The following is a 23,849-nucleotide window of genomic DNA, read 5'->3' as shown; positions in this document are numbered from 1 at the left end:
ACAACACTATTATCTCCAATTATTTGATCAATAGAATGATTTAGCTTTACATACCTTGGTAATTTGAGTTCAGTTCTAGGATGCTCTTCAAATTGTAATGATTCATCTTCATTGTCTTTCTTATCTTCATCTTCAAAAACTTACTCTACCAGATGTACATATATAATCTCTTTGTAGTCTTCTGGCTCCTTCTTTCTAGATTCATCATTTCATTCAAGGAATTCATTAACTCTCACTCTTGTACTCTCCACTATCTTGTTGGCTCTCTTGTTCAAACATTAATGAGTTTTTCTCTTTAAAGAATATCCTAAGTATATCCCTTCATCACTCTTATGATAAAAATTTCTTATGTTATCATCTTTCTTAATGTAGTACCTACTCCAAAATAATTTAAATAACTCATGCTCAATGAATGACCATAGAAAAAATCATAAGGAATTTTATTTGTGCCTTACTTATCTATAGCCAATTGGGTTTATGGTTAAAATGTTATGGCCTATGAAACTTGGGATACCCAAAATTATAATTATAATTTTTTTGGGTCAACTCTAATGTAATGAAATGTGAAAAATAATATGATTTGGGTTTAGTCAACCTCAAGGGTTAGGATAAAGTCTAGAACCTTCCCACGTGGTGGAAATTTTCCTATATAAGGAAGGTTTGTATGAGCATCTAGGGAACTTTTGGGTGGTTTTTTGTATCCATGTCTTGCAGAATATTGTAAGAAAAATTCTCATGTGGCTTCACATATTATATTTCAAAATTTTTTAATTCTATACTTTTGGAGATAATAAGAAGTCCACTTTCTATTATTGCAAATTAATGTTGTTTCTCTATTTCTATTATGTGTTTGTGGTATTAAGGGGAGAAACTTATTTAAAATATATTCACCCTTTATATATTGTCTTAATTAGGTTAATTTTTGGGATATTATTCAAAAAATGATTTCTTTAGGTATGAATGCTCTCTAACACTCTTTGATCATATCTTGAGTTTGGTAACTCCAATTTGTACATTGTTGAAGATGTTGGAGTTGTGAATAAATTACCTTACTATCCAAGCACCTTACAAAGAGTTTAGGGATCATATTAAATGATTTTCAATGCTACTTTTCAACACATTCCATATTTAGTTCATTGTGGTAAATATGATTCCTTGTTTCACCTCTCTAATTTGGATTATCACTAACATGTGGGTTTTCAAGATGTGGTTGCTAATATGTGTGCTAAATGTGAGCTTGTACCATAGAAACTCACTTCAACATAGTCCTTATGTGCATGACTCATTCACTAATATAAATGAAGAAATCCATCAAGAATGATCAAAAAATGAAACTTGTTACCTTCTATCTAATATGGGTTTGGTTTTCTCTCAAAACCAAGAGAGTTAGTAACCATATACTTTTCTAGAACAAAGGATTTAAATATATGTATCTAATCTATATTTTTGTGGTTTTCCAATGCAATAAAAATGAATTAATGTATATTATTAAATGTTATGCAAATAACTAATTATCAAAATTAATAAACAATAATGCAATAAAGTTGTAGCACAAATTCAACAGTGTTTTAACATCACAATTCGTACCTTAGAAATGAGACGTGAGAGGTCTCAATTTATAAGAATCCTAGATAGAACAACACTGTAGATCAAATCTAATGAAAAATCAAGATTCATTTATAGTTGAGTTAGAAATAGGAATTTTCTATTTAAGAGGGATCTTTTGAGAGTTTTGAGGACTTAACTACTTAATTGAGATCAAGTTGGTTGCTTTGCTTCTATTTTAAATTCAAGAGAGGATTTTTAGAATATTTGAATATATTAATTGAATATTATCTCATTTTAAATTATTTTCTCAATTATTTAATATTTAAATTCAAATCATTTATATTTTGAGAGAATAAACTCAATTAATTCATTTAAATTCCTTTTTCATGTATTTTTGGCAAGTGGGATCAATTTAATAAAATTGTTAGGACTAAATTAATTAATTGAAGTTTTTTAGTAGACAAGTTTAGTTCAAAATATAGTGATTTATCAATGTTTAAATATTATTGCACATTATTGGTTTTATGCAATTGATAATTAGATTGAGTAAAGAAAATTAGGTTTTTCTTGATCATTGACTTATATTTGATATTAGGAGAAAATTGGTTTAGAATACCAATTATGGTATTACATTTTCCCCTCTTTGAATTGATGTGCAAGCAACACATTGATCAAACTACTAGTTCAATTCTAAAGCATAGGATAGCTTGATATGAAATTGATGAAGCCAATCCTAAAGAGACTTGATTAAAGAGATGAGACGAGCTGTGAGCTTGATATGGGAAAGACCAATTAGTGAGATAGAATTGATTTTGAAGTCTGTTAAACAAAAAATATTCTTTAGGAGTTTAAATTGATATGGATTATGAGAAAATGAGCACATGTTCATTGAAAGTAGGATCGAATCCAAAATGAAGACCAGTCCTCATTAATTTAATTAATTTGGATTACAAAAAATTAAATGTGTGTCCATTGAAAGATGACAAGAACTGTCATAAGTTTGGTTGAGTAAATAACTAGGTTCATATGGTTCCTGGTGAACCTAATTACTTTCAAGAGCTTGATCCAAATAATTGACTTGATATGGGTTCTAAGAAAGTCAATTATTGGATCGATAGACAAGATAATACAAGATTGATATGGATTTTAGGAATCTAATATGCCTCTAGAGATTCAAGACAAATATATGTCAAAGTGATTTGATATGGATTACCAAAAACCACTCACTCGAAAACATTGACCAATCTCAGCTTGATATAGGTTACAAGAAGTTTGAGATAGCCATAAATTGATCATGGGATACTCATTTTGATATGGAATACATGAAATTGAATATGCCCCTAGTAAGGAGATGCCCCTAGCAATGAGGAATTTAAGTTTTGAGTAGATTGATCTTTGAAGAAAGATTTTATTGATGTAAGAAATGCATTCATCTTGCCCCCTCTAGAGCAAAATCTAAAGATGATAGACAAAAAAAGGTTATGTTAAGTAGTTATATTAAAGTCTAAGATTCTATGAAGGATTCAAAAGAATGAATGATATATTGGGTTAGATTTGGAATGATTTGCATAAGAGGTTGAATCTATTTTACAAGGTTTTAGGCCCCATGTAACCAATTTTGACCACATTTGACTATGGTTGACTAAAGTAATCTTTTTTTTGAAGTTAAATTTTTTGAGAAGATATTGATTTGATGAATTTATGGGATGAATACTACATCAAACTAAGAAAAAATGCAAGCATTCATTCACATTGGGAACCAAGCACTAAAGAATAAGAATTGAGTCAACCTTGAGTATTTCCTAATTTAAAATAATAATGTAGGACCATATTAAGATATTACAATGTATGTTAAATTACATTTTTATACTTTATCTAAGATTACAAGCTAATTGTTAGCTCATAGTGTTCATAACTTTTCACTCAATGATCTTCTAATTATGCCCTATGAACCAAGGCATCTCTAACATATATTTTACCTCTTTCATAGTCCACTTAAGCCAATTCCATCTTGGTGAGGAGATAGAATCAAAAAAAAAATACCTACTTTCCAAAAATATAGTTTGAAAGCTTCCTTCCCTAAAATCCTCATAACTCTATTCGGTCTCCATATTTCCCTATTCTCTCTTAACTATAGCATCTAGACATATTATAGAACAAAAATTCAAGTGTGCATAAGATGATCTTCAATATTAAAATTGCACCAAATGCTTCTAGCTTTGTAACTCTTTCATTCTTTACAAAATAACAAATACATTGACATTAATGACAAACACAATCATGAATGCAACACATAAGGTCTAAATCATATCTCTAGTAATGTTAATATACTCCCCCATAGAAATATCATAAGAATTCATGCTAATATTTATAGCTTGCAAGTAAACACATGAAGCCTTACATATTGTAGGAATGTTCTTCAAGGAAATAGTTAGGTTGTACAGATTACCATTAGCTATAATCTCAGATAGAGATTTAAATTTCATTGGATATTTTTTTAGGACTCTTTAGAGGAAGCTTGGAACATAAATCTTATTTTTATCTAACTACCACTCTCAATCATAAGTATATACTAAGGTTATTAATAGGTAATTGGGAAATATATTAAGATGTTTGAGAAAAGAACATGAAGCTACTTGGGATGATATCCTACCATAGGTAGAGTTTTCTTACAATGATTTAGTTAACAAGAGTACAAGGTCAACTCTATTTCAAATTGTTTATGGCACTCATCCTAGGGGTGTCTTGGATTTTAAAAATTTCAAAGATATGGGCAAGAGGAGTGTTTAGGTTGAATATTTTGCAAACGTGATGAAATACATTCAATAACATATGAAAGACAAGTTGGGAAAAACTTTAAATAAGTATAAGAAAAATGTTGATAAGAAGAGAAGAGATTTGCAGTATCACTTGGGAGATATGGTAAGGATTCATATCAAAAAATAAATATTACCTAAGGATAAGTATGTAAAATTTATGATGAACAAAATAGGCCCATTCAAGATACTCAAAAAGTGTGGAAATAATAAATATAGGATAGACCTACCTCCTACTATTGGGTTATCACCAATATTTAATGTTTATGACATATGTGCCAATAAAGGCCCTTTAGATGATGTTTATGGTGTGGTTCAAGGAAATAGAGGACAAGAAGACTTGGGAGAGGAACTACCACAATAGACCTTGTCCAAACTTGAATGCATATTGGGTAAAAGAGAGTCACAGAAGATAAGGAGGAGGACATACTTTGAGTTCCTGGTCAAATGGAAGGATAAACCTATTAAATAAGCAATAGAGGAACTTGGAGAAAAAATACAAGAAATCCAAACTCAAGAGACTTGAGTTTATTTTGGCTAGAGGAGTATGGTGTAGAGCATCTAGTGCAAAAGCATGGGTGAGATGTTTGGTTATTATGTAATAAGGTGGTTTGAGATCAACCATAAGGTCAAAAGGTCCAATTTGTAAGGCTAAAGATCCCAAAGGTAGTTTATAAACCTTGGGCCTTATTTAGACCATAGGTCCTTAGTAGAAGGCATAGGATAGGATGTTTTATCCTTATGGAGGTTTTGAATAGGTGTTTTAGCCATTTGGGAAGTCATACAAGCAAAATTGCCAAAGTTTGCTGGTGATTTGCAACTTCCTTCTCAATGGTCATACCTTTTTAGATTATGGTTGTGTACATTGGGATAGGTATGTATATGATCAAATTTTAGCTTCCCAGATAGAAAAGAGGAGGATGTAATGTTTTGTTGCTAAATGAATAAGAAAAAACTACATTTTTGTCTCCATTTTGGTTAAGTTTTGTCTTGGTATAGGATGGTATGGATTGGTACATATGGATAACTGGTATGATTGGATAGATATTTGAATTAATTTTTATTTCCATTTGATTTGGTTTCAATTGGATATTTCTAAAGAAAGTTACATATAATTTTGTTTGGAATAGTTTGAAGGCCTCCTAATTATAAGGGTTTCATGCAAATGGGGGCCTAACTTGCATTTTCATTGGTTGATTCTCATAGAAACTTTGGAAAATAAAGTTAGGAATCTATTATAAGTTCTAAAAGGATAGAGGCAAGATGTGGAAATTTTCTATTTTCAGCAACAAGCCCTAGGTCAAATATTTATATGTATTTAACCTTGAAATGTTCAAATAGTGTTGCAAAGTGAACCATAACACCAAGGTGACTAAGCTAATGGAAACTTTTATGTATTTAGAGGGAGATAAAGGTTCTTGAGGGGTTATTTTAGTTATATACACCCATCTATTACCCATTTCTTTGTAAACCAAGCATAATTAGGCATATTAGGTCTATCTGCAAGGTATAAATTAAGAGATGTTGGTGTATCTTCATAACCTAAGAGTTTTGAATATGATAGAAGGCCCAAAAGGGTATCTCAAAGTTTATATTTTTTTCTTGGGTAATTTGGATAATTTGAAGTTATTCCAAACTTTCCTATTAGGGAAACCTAATTGAGATTACTAGTTTAATTGGGGTTTGGAGTGTTGTAGACATGTAGCAATCAAACAAGTGGTTGATTCTTTATGTAAGTAGCCTAATTAATTCATCTAAATATTTTTATTGATTTTGTGAAAGGGTTTAGTAAAACGTCTTCATTTTTCCTAAAATAGGGAAAGAGTTCCTAAAATCTAAATTTGGGTAAACCTGGATTGGAACCCTAGTAGTTTGTATGGGTGTTGAGGTTTCCTAACCCATTTTATTTAATATACTAGAAAATTTTGAAGGTGTGTATAAAGTTGGAACCCTAGAATCCAAGTTTGAAGGCCTATAAGTGGGAAAGCCCTCAAAACATGCTTCTTGATGTGCTCTTTCCATCATGAACTTCCTCCAATAAACATTGATTTTTGTGTTAACATGAGGATATATAACATAGAACCATCATCATCACATGTTTTATGCATATTTTCCATGGATTACATAAAGGACTATACAAAAAAGTTGTAAAATTGATGGAGTATGTCATCCCTTGTTATAATTACATTTTTTGATGCAACTAGTTTGACATAAAAAAAGATATGCACATGTATGTATTGATACAAAATTATATATAATAGAAAGATAATGATAATAGAAAAAGATTGGTTATGTACACACACACACACACATATATGGTCAAAATCAATAGGGAATATTGTATGTTTTATAAATAGTGCATGACTTGGGTCAACCATAAGCAACCTCGTTGCATATTTGAGGCACACAATGGAAATTGCAAACTTTTATGTGCAATAAAATCAATAAGTACATGGGAAGAGTTGCTAATCAATTATAATTTGAATTGCATACATATAGAATAATTAACTATCATGTGGGTGGTATGTACTATATACCATTCAAACCAACCTCCAATTAATGACTTGAATATACCATTTTATTGTTAAATCATTTTGGTAAGTCTATTGCTTCCATTTCACTAATTTCCTTTTATATTTATTTCTTGTTAAAGTGAGACGTAGATTTGATATGTAGCACAGATAGGGATGTAGCTCAAGGCCCTTTGACCCAACCAATAAATCTTATTGTAGTTGTACAAATTAGATAGAAGAAAAATATTATATTATTATGTTCTTTTCTTTATGGATTTGGATAATTATGATTATGTTACTAATATTATTGTCACATACAAATATTCAAGGAAAGGAACCTATGATACCTAAGTCCATTGATAAAGAGGTGGACACACTATTATGTGAATATGATATCACATATTCCACAAACCTTTTTTGAAATTATAAGAAAGATGAAAAAATATATTCATAAATAAATTATCTTTTTGATATGAATAATCCCTCAAATTAATGAGATAAAAGTGACGGTGAAATAATTGATGTAGAGAAAAGAAAAATTGCAAGGAAGCACCCATGAAACCTTTTATTTTAACATTAGTTCATTAATAGTTTATATTTTATACTATTTTATGTCATTAACTTGTGTGTGTGTGTGTGTGTGTGTGTATGCGCACGCGTGTGTGTGCGCGCGCATGTGTGTCTTATTTTTTCCAAGATTTTTGGAATCCTCATGAAGATGGTCATGGGAATGGTCAAGGTACTCTTGGTGGTTCAAGTGATGACCATGTTCTATGCGTACACCAACTCATGTTCTAACATGTTCCAATCCTTTTGCTAATGTGTTATTTCTAATATATTTTATGTATCATTCTTCAAGTGTAGTCCATGTTCCCATGCATACTTTTCCTTGTTTGGTCCCATCATCCCCACCCATGTTTATGACTAAATGGTCAACAACATGCAACATGCAGAGATCAACTTATGCACATAGTACTAACCCAAAATTTGGTAGATCCATCTTGTGCTCTCTCTTTTGTTATGTGTTCCTTTCCCTTGAAGTGTTCTTTCTTCAAGATATTTCATAGTGGAAAATTTTTCTATAGGACATATTTGTGAGAATGCAGAGGCCACTACTAGTGATATTATAGAATCATTTCCTATATCTTCTTGTATTTCTGGCACGAGAATATTTACAGTCACATTTTTGGTGACTAAAAATTTGCTTCCCATAAAGATAGAGAATGTTCCACATACTTTAAATTTTTTTTGATTGGTAAGAGGTCAAAGCCAAGATTAATAATAATAATAAATATTATTACTATGTTTTTTAATTAATGATTATTTATTAAGCTCGATTAGACTCAAACCCAAGACCTCCCAGATAAGAGGATCACAATTTATCATTGTGTTGTAGGCTCTTGCCTAAATTATTGTTATATATAATCCAATCATAATTTACTTATTGATCACTCATTTGGTCTAATGATACTGTGATATTTTTTTAAGAAAATATTATTTTATATAAAAATCTAAATGAAATTAAATTGGAGATATTTGGGCTTAGCAAATTCTAGATTATCAGTTATCACTCTATTTCACTTAGAGGCCTCATTTGTGCATAAATGATGATTAGAAAAGTAGTAGGAAGTGTAATGAATAATAATAAATGAATTTTTATCTACTTCCATTATTGATTTTTGCTTCATTTTAAAATAACTCAAGATTTGATCTCATAGAGTATCTCTTTTTTTTACCAAAAAAAAAAAAAAAACATTAATGTTTGTTTCAATAATTATTTATTTATTTTTTATGTTTATGTCTATTCTAGAAATGTCTATTATATATTAATTCAATTTTTGAAAGAAAACAACATGTAAATGGTGGAATGATCAAGGTTAAACTTTAAAAGAGGAACACATGTTTCTATTTGGTTGTATTTCTTGGAAATGACACATTTGACAAGATCCTAGTCCTTTGGAAAGTTGACACATATTTAAAGTATGTGAGGGACCAACATAGGACACATTTAGAGAAAAAAAAAAGTATGAGCATCTTCCCATGATTCCAAAGAGGTAGAAGGACCTAATTTTAGATGCAAAGGATAAAATTGAAAGGAAAAGGGGACATAAACCCCCAAGAAAAGGAAGGAATGTGATATTATTAATAATGTGATTAAGTAAAAATTACTCTCAATATTTATATAATCTAATATATTTCTATTTTTTCATAGAATTTGGACCTCATACTATTTCTAGATATCTAGGAAAACCATTCTCTATTGAACCATCTATCAAAGATATATGGTTGTTGATTTTCTCTAAAATTGAACATAAGCATCAAAAGTCAAAAACTCACATGTTTTCTTTAGGTGGCAGGGTTCAAATAGTACAAAACATGTTGGCTTCTCATGTTTTCTACCACTCCTCTACTTGGCTATTTACCAATTATTAGTTTAATTAACTTGAAAAGATCCTAATAAATTTTTAATGGTTGGATGGATTGAACAAAAAAAGAAGACATTGTGTTAACTAGGATTGGTATTGTAGACCTAAGGCTCACAATGGAAGGAAATTCCTATCTATGATTTGGTTTTAGGTGATTTTAAGTTAAATATTTATGGTTCCTCCATCTATAAATCCCTATGGAAGGCATAGTGCACTCAAGTGAGGAATATTCTTAGTTATAGAGAGGACATTGGTAAACCTATATTTATATTCTCCTTGATAGATCTCTTTGGTGGGGGGTTTCCCTTAAATCTAACTCCGTGCACTTACACAATGTTTCTCTATTATAATTTGGAATGTGAAAGAGCTATTTTTGGTTTAAAATATTTTGGTCTATGATAAATGAGATTATTGGGATGAGGCTAGGGATAAATTTGGCTTTTATTCATTTCAAAAAAAGACTTATACTCTGATTTCTAAAATGGTGGACAAATTCTTTCAGGATAGAATTTATGATAGTGATTCTTTTATTTCTTTGTTTTAATGGAACAATAGATCTCAATTTTTTAATATCTCTACTAAATAGTTATATAATATGTTGAAATATGATATGTTGATTATCAACAATACTAACCAAAGTTGGGGCCTAGTATGGTCTACTTCCTTTTGGCATCTAATCTTTGATCTTTTTTGTACTCTCTTGTAGAGCATAAGAAAGTCTAATTCAAATGGTTTCTTAGCTTTAAAAAGTTGGTTTCTAAATTTGTCTTGTCTATTTTTGGTATTGAAGCCATATTATGTTCTATTTGCAATTGCCCCAAAACTTTTGAGCATTAGTTATTTGCTTATAAATTTGTTGTTAAAATATGGTCATTATTTTTTGAAAGGACAATTTCATGGGATGGTCATGTGGGTCTATCATGGCATGAAGTCCTTTTTGGTTGTGCTAAGTATTTTGATTGGAAGAGTAACAAGTTCTAGATTACTTTATCTATAGAAGTGCTTTGGTATCTTTACATAAAGAGGAATGAGGAACTATTCCAAAATAATAGGATTTCTCTTGTTGAGTTAAAATTTAAACTCATATTTTTCAAGTAATGTCATAGGTTTTAGTTGTTCTTGAGATACCAAAGGATTAGTTTATGATATTGATAATAGAAGGTTACATGATCATCTAAAAGGAGGGCATTCAATCTACATACTTATTTGATACATATAAGGACATGCTTAATCAAAAGTAGTTGGAGGTGTTGAACTAGTTCACTAAAGAAACATTAATTGATATAAAGAAAGAGAGTAAGACTATCAAAGAAAAGAGAGATTGTGGTGGACCAAGCTAGGGAATTACCCCATTCACTAGCCCATAGGGTGTAGATCCTGCCTTGGGGTTTTTAATGGTGATAGAGAAGAATGCAACAATAACATGGTTGGTGTTTGGGATGCATAAACCTTGGCTCTTTTATATATATTCATATTTTTGTGATCACATTTCAAATTTTTTATGTTGTAACTTGTATATATATATCTGTGTGTGTGTGTGTGTGTGTGTGTGGGTGTGTCTGTATGTATGTATATGTGTGTGTGTGTGTGTGTGTATGATGTGAGATGATGTAATATTATGGTGGATAGCTACTTAAACTCACATGGTCTTGACACATCAAAGGAAACTACAAAAAAAGACTAGAAAAGCATGATAAATATAAACTTATCTCTAGTGCTTATATGAAAGTTGTTGCATGAATTATAAGTATCAATAAATGAAACATCACATTGAAATAATAAATTTCAAATATATATTTTAATCATTAAATAGCACAAGGAAAATTTATTGTATTAAGAAAAAATGTAGGGTTCATAGTTCAACAAAGTGCCCACAATAGATGGCATGAAAGTTTCCTTTTGAATGGGCTATATAAGGACATGGATGAATTTCCAAAAGGATTGAGAGAAAAAACACAATTTTCTAGTGCACTTGTCAATCAAGTAAATAAGTTAAATGATAGTTATTTAAAATTAAATACTTGAGAAATAATCTATTTGATATTAATTTCGAACATAAAGTGACTATATTTATTTTAAATAATCAAGAAGTGATTGCAATGCACATTACATTGAAATGGCATACTATGTATGGAACACAACTTGCACATGATAAATGTCATGGTGTGGTATCTAGTATTGGAGGTATTCACATACTAAACATTTTTTTTCTATGTAGTTGTTAATACAATTAAAATTAGTGTTTAATTTTTATTGATGTCCCATTTTCGAAAACTTTCTAAACAAAGCTTGAATTGATAGGTATTTGCATTATGAATGGTATCCTTAATGATGTTCTCCAATTTGATGAGGTGCTCCATGCTTTCAAACTAGAAACTACTGAATTTTCTCTTCTACAAGTTATCATGGCCCTATTTTTCTCACTTGATGACACAACATGTTGGCTTGGTGATTCTTACAATTTCTCAATCGAAACAATACCTCCTAAAATAATTTAGTTATTAATTCCCTTTTCATGTGGGCCTTTATGGATGCCCTATGTGTACATTTATTGAAAAATTCTTCAAAAAATAGATTGATATGACAATGGTCATACATCAACATAGGGACTCTCAACAATGTTACTATTTTGGTACCACCAATATAACATTCTTGATAACTCTTTTGGTATGATCATTGGTATAAGTCAAGTCAATAAATAGTAATTAATGTAACCTTTTGAGTTTTTATTTTGAATCGTGTAGATACTAGTGACCAAATTGAGCATGGTCTAGGTAGACAACATCAAGAACATGATATGTCCCCATTAGGTAAAGAGGACCACTCTTATTCCTTTCAATAAGTTTAATTGCAATTGGTGTATTGATTAATGTAAACTTTCATATTTCAACTCCAAAGGGTGGTGTTCAACATGTTGAAGATGAGGCTACACAAAATGATCAGGAAGATGATGTGGCCCCATTAGGTAAATAGCACCCTTGTAATATTCTTTTAATTAATTAATTCAATACATCTCTTTGTTATTGTAGTGGACCCCCTTTGCATATGCATCCTCATTGTAAAACAAAACTAAACATACATTAAGAGCACAAGAAAAGGGCACAATAACTAAAGAGGAGAAAATAATGAAGAAAATGTAGCTCCACTTAGTCTTTACCTAGATTCAAGGAGACAATAAAAAATAAATGGTTGTTTATCTATTATTGAATGTAATTATGTGTTATTGAATGTAATTATGTGTTATTAAATGTAATTATGTGTTAATGAATGTTAGTTAATGAAACATTTGTGTTAATAAATATTGATGAATGTTACTTGTTAATGAATGTTAACAAATATAATTCATTAATAAAAAGTATGAATTCCCTAATTAATAATTCATTTATTTAAATCTATTTCCTTTTGTTTACAACTCCATCTATATTCCATTTAAATAAACATTAAATCAAATTAAATATTTATATATATATTCAAAATTCAATATAAAACTTTATGTTTAATTACATTAATAAAAATATAAATTTTAATAACTATTTATTAAATAAAACTTTGTTTTAAAACTTATAAAATAACATTATAATATAGATTTACTTAATTATATTCTATTTTATTTAATTAAGTTTTATTTTATTTATAAGTAAATAATTTATATTCATTCTCTATGAATCTAAAAATAAATAAATATTATTTATTTATTTTATTTATATTTAAATCTAACAAATAATTATTTTTTATAATAAATCCATAATTAAATTAACATTTTTTTTTAAAAATCCAAAATTAAATAAATAATTTATTTATTTAATAAAAGAAAAGGAAAATAACTAATTTCCAATTGACATTCCAAGTGAGTTTTTACCCCAATGTAGAATCTTCCATTTTTCATTTAGGTTTTTTGATATATTTTATTTTTAATGTTTTCATACAAAATTGTGGGAAAACCAAATCAACTAAAACACAAACCAATAGTGAACATAATTTTTAACACCAATTCAAATACAAAGTAGATAATCGTTTCAAATGAGATATCAACATGTGTTCTCAAACCATACCTATAAATCTCAATTGAGTTGAATAACACACAACCAAAATATAATCTTTGAAATTCCATCTTTTAACAAATCTTTAACTTTGACATCCAAAAAAAATCTTGAATCTAACAGTAATGAAAATAAGAACCCAAAAATCTACATAGATGGAAGATTCAATAGGTTTTCTAAAATAAGAGACTAAAGTATGCAAAAAGAAGAAATATATAATTTAATAATTAATCCATTTAGCTAAGTCATTTAACTTTACATTATTTTAAAATTTAAAGTTATAATTTTATAAAAAAAGTTCTTAAGTTGTATTATTTAATCTTAGTTAGTTTATAATATGCGGCTCAACTAATAACCACTTAAATAAACTTCTTAACTTGGAATTAATTATTAATTCTTATTTAATTGTTGTGCATTCAAAAAGCATGATTATGATTTAATTTAGAAATAATATTTTTAGTACAATATTATAGAATAATTATAATTAATAGTTTTAGTCAAATATAATTTGCAACTTGATTTAAAAAATTAATTCATATTATTTGTACAACTTAATTTGGATTTTTATTTAATAATTAATTCAATCTTACAATTCTTCAATTAAACTTTTAATTAAGTCTTTTAGTTAAATAAAAGTCTTTAATCAATTCATCACACTTAAAATGATTATATTTTAAGTTATTATTAATCGTCATAAGTTTATTTTCCCAAATAAACATATGACAAAACTCAGATGACTGAACCACATGAAAACAACTCAAAAGAATATCATGCTCAAGGTTAGGTTCATGAATTCATGTAACCTTGATGAGTTCAGATAGGTAATCAATTAGATACTTGTCCATATTTTAGGATGATGATGCCTTAGGATAACATTGAGTTAGTATATTATCTCCCTTCTTACCATTGAGATGTTGTGATAGGGCACACTCATCATGGTAATTTAGGGAAGTCAATGTCGTGTACTTACAAACCTACATAAAAGACAATCATGTACAAATATATATCTATGTAATAGACAACGGTAGGAAGTGGTTGTTGGAAATATATATGATAGGCTAAGTTACTGAGAGGGGAGGGGTGAATTAGTAAATAATGAAACTTAGTCTTTATTTACCAATTAATCCTTCATGTGTATTTTGATCTAATTGCATGCATAAATAACTAAAAACATCAAAACATTCATAATACTTTTGACACAATATGGTGACCTAGAAACCTTCCAAATAGAAAGAAAAATGGGGTTGGGGATGATACCCACAAGCTTTAGTACTACATTATAAAGTTGGCCTGTTAAGGCTTACAATGATCACTTTTGATGATCTACCATGTTAGGAGCAGTAAGGACTAATAAGTCCACCTTGCAATAGGATTTACAAACATAAACTAAAGTATGCACTTGGTAAAGAGATTTATAAAAGGTTGTTAAGTCTACCTTATGAAAGAATTTAAGTGATCCACCTATTAGGATGAAATAGTGCTTGATCTCTGATCTGCAACTTGGTTTGCTGAACAAGATTCCTTTGAGTGTAATGATCATCTTGCTTTGATAGTTAAATCTTTGGTGCTCCTTATCCTGCTATAGCCTTTGTATTTTGCACTACTCTCCTCTTCTTATTACATTACTCCCATTCTATATATTGGATGTGATAGAATACATTACATATATACCAATCCAATTTACAAATCAAAAAAGTTAGCTACAATACAAGTTTACAAAAAATACACAAAGTCAACCCAATTGCAAGAACTCAAGTTCTGAAGACTAGCTCAGTGTGGTTCTAATACTCAACATCCATAGTTAATGCTTGACATTGTCATGCATTCGGTAGACATAGAAGCTCGATCCATACTAATCACTTCCAAGTAGTCTAAACTTGATTTGCACTGGTGACTCGGTGAATACTACAAAACTTGGCATATAAACTCAATCACTTGATTCATACTACATAGCTCAGTAAATGCTATAGCACTACAAGCTCGGTATAAAATAAATCATTTGGTTAACATTGAGTGGCTCGATCAACAGTAGATTCACATCCCTATAACTAAAAGCTTGGTAAGCATTGCATAGCTCAGTTTGCACTACAGAACTCAGTAAACCTTATGAAGATCTATTTACATTGTTGATCACCATCATGGTAAAAACTACTTGGTGCAAACTAAATGTTATTTCTTGAACTCAATAGCAACTGTAGAAATTGTTAAAGTCTAAAATGCTTGGTTAACACTATTAACTATAAATTAAGCTCAATAGATACTATTTGTCTAAATAAGTGTGTGTCACTAATAAAAAACATGACTATAATGTCAACAATCTCTCCCTTTAGCATTAGTGACAAAAAAAAAACACTTATTAGTCAAAATTGAATTCAAAGAGTTCAAGAACACCTTTTATACTCCATCTTGTGTCTCCAATGTGGTAGAGTATCTATTTTTGAGATTTTTCAAAATTTCTTTTTTAAGAGATATTTCTTTGAATATTCATACATATATAATGTGATAATGCTCCCCATACATATATATACAATGCACTTTACTTCTTTTCTCATCTCCTTATCTTCACATATGATATATACATTTTCTCCTCCTTATATTATAACTTCTCCTCTTTACAATATACATCTTCTCCCCTTTTTGACATTAATGCAAAAATGTGACAAGAAATTTGAAATGTACCTTTAGAATTAGCGCCATTGTCTTATCCCAATTTTCTTGCAACACCTTGCATGTGTGCAATGCAACTTGAACTTCTGCTAAAAGTTTTATCATGTGATTTGCAATTGAGAAGTTGTTATCATGGATGAGTGTTCTAGCATGTGCAATATATTTATGTGATGCATGCATATTTAGGAGAATCATGCCCTAAATTCCTACTAGTGTAGCTCTTATTTTGGCTTCTTCTCTTAGCAATTTTGCCTACATACTAGTTAAGAATCTGATCTTTGTGTAGTGGGAAGAGCTATAACTAGGGTTAAGTTGCAACCATTGTGCACTTGTCTTCAAATCTTCATCAATCTTTGAAATTTTTTCTTTAATTTCCTTGGTGAAAATTGAAGTATCATAGAGTTTATCAAATAATGAAGTCACATTGTTGCAAGAGGTTTCCAATGAACCTATGATAGTAGACAAGTCTACTTGATGGATTGCAATCTTTTGAGCAATAAGTTCCAAAACCATACTCTCAAATTTCTTCTCAGCTCTTTGCAATAACTTCTCCTATCCATTCAAATCTTCATTGAACTTATGGAATACCTCTACTAACTAAGCTAAAATTGGTTGGGAAGTGTCAACCTCTATGCTGAGTGCTTCTACTAGAATATTCTTTGCATCTTTAAGCACTTGAAATTCCTTATTTCTTTCATCTCTAAGCCTGTACTTCTTAGCTTTCTTTTGAAGTAGCTCTCCAAATATATGCACTTGATAAAAATTAAGATTGGAGATGTTCCATTTTGGAATAACAATCTTCTCATCAAGATTGATTTCTTCTTCCTTCTCTTTGCCTTTAGTCAAAAATCTTGTACTTAGTTGAGGATTGGTCTCAACTATCCTTGCACTTATTATTTGCATGCTAGGAATGGAAACAATGGTAGAAATAGGACTAGCTAAAAAAGTAGATACTACACTTATTGATGGAATACCTTGTGTAACCAAAACTTATGAAGGAGGAAGTGTTGTTTTCTTAGTAAATGAAGTGTTTGTCACTTCTGTCAATGAAGTACTAAGTTGAATAGGTGCAAAAATTTATTGAATGCTTGTACTTACAATGTTTGTCACGATCAATTTTGTAGTAGCTTTATTTGGGCTTGATGTATTCAATGATTCACTCAAAGAATGAGGAAGAGAGGCTATGACTACTACTGCAATCTTTTTTAGGGCAGTCTCCTCAATGTTCTAAACTTCAGGTAAATCTTCCTCAGTAGCTTCCTATTCCTCATCATCTACATTGCAATAATGTGTTACTTCTTCATCATCAATTTCCTCATCTTTTTCATGTTCACCATATCTTCATCCTTATCATTGAAATTGACAACAAAATCACTCTGATTGTGAAGAATATAAATGTTCTTCCATGTATTTGTGGCATTCCTTACCACATGTTCAATGTAATCAATATAAGACAAGTGTTGAATCTCAAGGTAAGTTTTTCTTCATTTTTCTTTAGAAATTCTTTTACCTCCTTATCATTCAAGCTTGGTATGAGTTGCCTCAGGGTCTACTCATAGATGTCTTTTGTTGAAAATATTCAAGACTATGCTAAGTTACTAAGAGGGGAGGGGTGAATCAATAACTTTTAAAGTTTCTAACAATTTCAATTCTAAATCCAATAAACCATTTAATTTATCACATCTGATCTAATTATATGCATATGAAACTAAAAATATAAAAGCATCCACAACACTTGAACACAGTAATTTGGTGACCCAAAAACCTTCCAAATAGAAAGTAAAATTGGGATGGGGATAAACCCACTAAATTTCAATACTATAGCATAAAGTTGGCCTATTAATGATTACAATGATCACTTATGATGATCTACCCTATTAAGAACAATTAGGACTACAAGGTCCACCTTGTTAGAGGTTTTACAAACACACAATGAATTATGCACTCTATTAAGAGATTTAAGAAAGATTGTTGAGTTTACCTTGTGAATGGATTTTGATTGGATCACCTATTAGGATGAAACTATAGATCTCTAACTTACAACTAGATTACTAGTAGAGATTCGTCAAATGTACTGATCACCTTTGTGTGATGAATATGTCTCTACTACTCCTCTTTTGATATGGCCTTCACAATTTACTCTTTATCTACTTCTTAGCTTTAATTATTCACATTCACACTCTTACATGCTCATTATCATGTAAATATATTCCTTGTATATGATACAATACATCACACACACACACACACACACACACACACACACACACACACACACACACACACACACACACACACACACACACACACACACACACACACACACATACCAATTCAAATTACAAAATTACAAAGTCCATCATCATATAGGTTAACACCAATATTACAAAGTTAGCCCAAATGAAGACACTCAGGTTCTGAAGACTAACTTGGTGAAGTTCGGATACTTAGTGTCCACTATCATTACTTGGCATCATCATGCATTCGATAGAAGTAGAAACTCAATCCATACTGATCCCTTCAAAGTAATCTTGAAATTGGTTTGCACTGGTGACTCAGTAGATACTATGTAACTTGTCATAAACTAAATCACTTGGTAAACACATAAGCTTAGTTTAAACTAACTTTGTATTACATGAAATACTAACTCAGTAGAAATTGCAATGCTTAGTAACCATTGAACTACTCAGGTTGAACTGCCAGACTAAATCTACTCGGTTTGAATTGTTGGCTTTACATTAACTGAATATACTTGGTAACCACTGAAATGATCAATAAACACTAGATTACATGGCAAACATTATAGACTATTCAATGAGCTTAGTAGCCATACAAAATTTGAATAAGTGTGTGTCACTAATAAAAAACTTGACTAATATGTCAACAATCTCCCCCTTTGGCATTAGTGACAAAAATACTTATCAGCCAAAATATTATATACATCACCATGTGATACTAGCTCGGTAGAATATATTGTTTTGAGATTTTTCAAAATTTATCTTTCTAAGGTATACTTTACATCATCTATTATATACATTCTCCTCATAGTATCTTCCCCATACTATGTATCTCTATATATAGCATACCACATGACTCAATAATAATCTCCCCTTTCTGACAATAATGCCAAAGAATTATTCAAAACTTATCTATAAGGAGACACCAATATAAGATAAAAAATCAAAATGTACCTTAAGAATAAGTGCCAGGGTTTTGTCCCAATTTTCTTGCAAAATATTGCATGTATGTAGAGCAATTTGCACTTCTACAGAGAGTTCTATCATGTGATCTACAATAGAGAAGATATTGTCCTAGATCTTGAGTAAACAATATGTTTCTACATTGTATCCATGATAGGAAGGATCATATTTTGAATATCAATTAGTGATGAATAGATCCTTGCTTCTTCTCTCAATAACTATGCTTGCATTTCTAACAAAAAATTGATCTTTATGTGATGTGTAGAGATTGAACTATGGTCAAGTTGCAACTGTTGAGCACTGGCTTTCAAATCTTCATCAATTTTTGATAGTTTGCTCTTTATTTCCTTTGTGTACTTAAAAAGGCATCACATAACTTCATAAAAAGTGATGTCACATTGGTGCAAGATGTTTCAAAATTGGTCAAAATTAATGAAAGCTCAACTTGTTGAATAGCAATTTGTTGAGCAATGTGCTCAAGCACTTTATTGTCAAACTTCTTTTCAGCATTCTCAATTAACTTATCCTATCCACTACTATCCACATTGAATTTTTGGACTGCTTTTGTTAATTGCAACAAAATAGGTTGAGAAGAATCCACCTCAATACCTATTGCCTCAAACAAATTTTTTTTAGCATCATTAATAATCTTATACTCTCTATCTCTTTCTTCTCTCAATTTCTGCTATTTTTCCTTCTTCTGAAGGAGTTCACCAACTATGTGCATTTGGTCCATAGTGAGATTAACAATGTCCCATTTGGGAATTTCTATTTTCTCATCTAAGTCTATGTCCTCCTCTATCTCCTTTCCTCTACCCAAAAATCTTGTGCTCGATTAAGCCTTAGGTTCAACTGTCCTTGTACTTAATGGCTTTGTATCTAGGATAGAAACAATTGTAGATATACTAGGACTTGCAGTGAAAATTGATATAGTACTAACTGATGGAATACTAATAAGAATGCTTACTGAATCCAAAATTGAAGTAGACAAAACTATAGTATCCAAAACTAAAGTACTTACTATTGAAGAGCTCAAAATTGTAGAAGACACTATATTCATAACTAATGACTTGGTAGCTGAAGAAGTGAGAGGTTGTAGCTCGGTAGATGAAGTGGAAGTCACTTTTACTATAGATACATTGAGTTGAATGGGGGCAAAGAGTGATTGGACATTTTAAGTGTCTATGGTTGTCATAATCAAACTTGTTGAAGCTATCTTCGAGCTTGATATAGTTACTAGTTTTCTTGGAGAGTGAGGAAGAGAGGCAATGATTGAAATTGCTATCTTCATTGGGTCACTCTCCTCATCATCTTCTTTATCTTCCTCAGTAGTTTCCTCCTCTTTATCTTCTTCAAATTCCTCATTGTCAAAATGTGTGGGTTCAATATAAGTTTCTTCTTCATTATCATCAATGTCATCATCATTATCCTTAACATCTAGTAGGAAGTCACTTAGTTTATGGAAATGATAAAAATTCTTCCACATGCTTGTGGCATTCTTAACCACATGCTCTATATCCTTGATCAAAATTAAACATGTATTAAATCTAAGAGTCATTTTGTCTTCATTTTTCTTCAAAGACTCTTTTACTTTAGCATCTATCATTCTCAGTAGCAATTTCCTTAAGGTTTGTGTATAAATGCATTTTGTTTTTTGCATTGCAAAGTCCCATCTTGGCTTTATTTTTGCTAATAATTCATTAGAGATTTGAGAGGTTATTTGATTTGGTGAATACTTCCATTTTCCCATTTTGGTCAACACCGGTTCTTCCACTTGTTTTTTATACCTCTATTCTTATTTCATACTTCAAATATTTGAAGTTTTTTATGCTTGCACCTTCTTCCATTTGTTTCAACTTTTCTTGGAAGGTGGGAGGAGGTTTTCTAATGACAATATCACTGCCTTTCTTCTTGAACCTCCTTGTGAAGATAGCAGTGGATGACTGAGGTGGCTTGGTGATGATCATGTTGCCTTTCTTCTTCATAGGTTCTTCTTCCTTTTTTGATTCCTCTTCATCATTTTCCTCTTCTAAATCTTCTTCTTTACCTTCAGTTAACATGAGAGATGTGTTGGATTTTAGTTCAGCTATCCTCCTTTTTCCCTTGTTAACTACCTAAGGGAGTTTTATCTCTAGTTCTATTTTTTCCTTGACCTCATCATAAGTTCCAAAATATGGTGAATTTGGATCAATAGGTTCATTAATTAGAGCCTCAATAATATCCTTTGCTTCATCAATATTTACCTCATAAGGAAGAGGTTTTACCCATACAATTCTGGGTTGTACTGCCTGAATGTAAACTCTGTCACAATCAACCATAAAGCATACATCATATTTATAATCCTCGACTAACTTCTTAGGTATTGTGTACCTATTGTTTATTTTCTCTTTGAAAACTTAGAATTAGTTGTCCATAATGCTAACATAGTTCTCTCCTATTTTTGCAATGTATTCATTTATCTAATATAATATAGGCACATCTTTTCTCCATACTATCGTGCCTTTGGAAGGGAAAAAATTTTAAACATAAAAGAACAAACATGTCAAGAGTGAACTAAATTTATAGGGGTTGTTCTTGGATGTCCTAATACTCTCCATATTTTTGTTGAGTTGTTTCAACAATAGATCTGCCAAGTCATAAGATAGATTATTTTTCACCATTTTGTAAGCCACATCCATAGCTTTACAAGATACATTGTTGAGATGACTTGAACTATATATCTAACGTGCTATAACATGAATCCCAAATTTTAGTTTTGCATCTATTACATTACTAATTTTCATTCCTATGTTGTCCCACTTGGCTAGGGTTTTGGTCATTTTAGCTTTGGTGAGCATGGGGAGGCTAATGATGCAATGAATCATTTTCTTTGTAATCACAATAGGTTGCTCAAGCCATAGTTGACCATTATGCACCCAGCTTAGAATGCATCTGATCCATTTGATTTGGAAACCTCAAGGCATGTGGGGAATATGAGTCAAAACTTTGTCTTCCAAATGTGTATGCTTAGGCTTAAGAATTCTATTAATGCACAATTCACCTAGGGCATCATCCATTTCTAAGGTTCCAATTTCTTGAATAGAACACTTGAAATGACTATAAATATCATTAGTAAGGAGTACCTTTGGAGGAATTTGCAATTGAGCTCTGACTAAGTCAAGGGTTTCTTCTATTGTGGGCACAAGTTTAAAATCTAGCACTTTCCACTTGACTCTTTGAACCAACATTTCAAACCCTCTCTTCACTTTGTTGTTTCTTGATACCATTGTACTCAGTAAACTATGAAAACCTTGATAATTTACTACAAATTTTCTTGAAATCACTTGATCACTTCTCCACAATAGAACTATAGATTTCACGGTGAAAAATGAATTTGATTTCATACTTTTTGTTAAAACTTCAATTTAATGCTTAGTACAAAGGTAGCTAGGTTAACATCAAGTTTGACATTATGCTCAACAGCCTATCATCCACTATTCTATTGTTTACTCAGTGAAGGCTTCTTGAGTCAGTAATCATGTGTGTTTTGTTACTCTTGACCTTGCTCGGTAGACTCTATGACCCGACCTTACTCGGTAGAGAAGGTAACTTGATGATAACTAATACCAATCTTCCTTAGTGATCCTTTTGTATCTTGAATACTGATTTGAAAATTTATCACTTTTCAATTGGAACTATTTGAATGTGATCTTGATCACACAGTTCTAGTTCTCCTTTGGAAACCTCGTTGAAAATGGTGGAGTCACCCACTTCTTGAGTGACATGGCCATCATTACTTGAACTATCATCCTTGATAGATCTAGGGATCCATTGCTACCTCATCTACTTTCAAATTTTATCCGCTTTAGTACAAGTGAAAAAGCTTATGTTGGTATCTCTTTTCCTTGTGTGATGTTTAACACAATTCATGCCAATGTTTCCAAATTCTCCATAGTAATGAAATCTACACCAAGTGTTGTAGTCCCAACCAAATATTGCTTTCATAATTTTCTCTACTAGATTGAATGACTTAGTTCTGCATTCCAATGCCTTGTGACCTTGTTTCCTACACTTGTGACACTTGTCCTCAAATCTTGGTTTCTCTTTGTATTCATTAGCCTTGTGACCATGTTGATTGCAATTATAGAATTTTCCATTAAATTTTTCTTTACCATTACTCCAACATTTTTTTGATGTATGACCTAACTTACTATAGTGATTGTAAGTAGGTCTTTGATTTCTTTGAGCACCTTGTTCAGAGGATTCACCTTCTTCTTTGTATCCAATTCTTGCTTTACCATTTTGTCTATAAAGATTTTGCTTATTTAATTGAAACATGTCTACTTGAGATTTTATCATTCTTTCATTGATTTGACTTTTAGTTTTTAGGTCATTTTTTCAGTCTTTCACTAATTTTCTTTTTAGATCTCAACTCATTTCTTATTCTTTCATTGATTTTTCTTTCCAAATTTAGATCATTTCTTAATCTTTCATTGATGTGTCTTTGGCTCATGATTTCCTCATTTGCATTGGAGAGTTGATCCATAAGATTTGCATGCTAAAGGGATTAGTTTTAGATTTCATTGTTTCTTCCATCCATTTCTTCTTTCATCTTGTTCCTCTATTCAGAGATTTTACATAGCCTTACTGACTAAATTTC

Source organism: Cupressus sempervirens, chromosome 9 (genome assembly GCF_028749045.1).
Source record: "Cupressus sempervirens isolate cs-2001-9-10 chromosome 9, ASM2874904v1, whole genome shotgun sequence".
NCBI lineage: Eukaryota > Viridiplantae > Streptophyta > Pinopsida > Cupressales > Cupressaceae > Cupressus > Cupressus sempervirens.
This window is presented reverse-complemented; position numbering follows the sequence as displayed.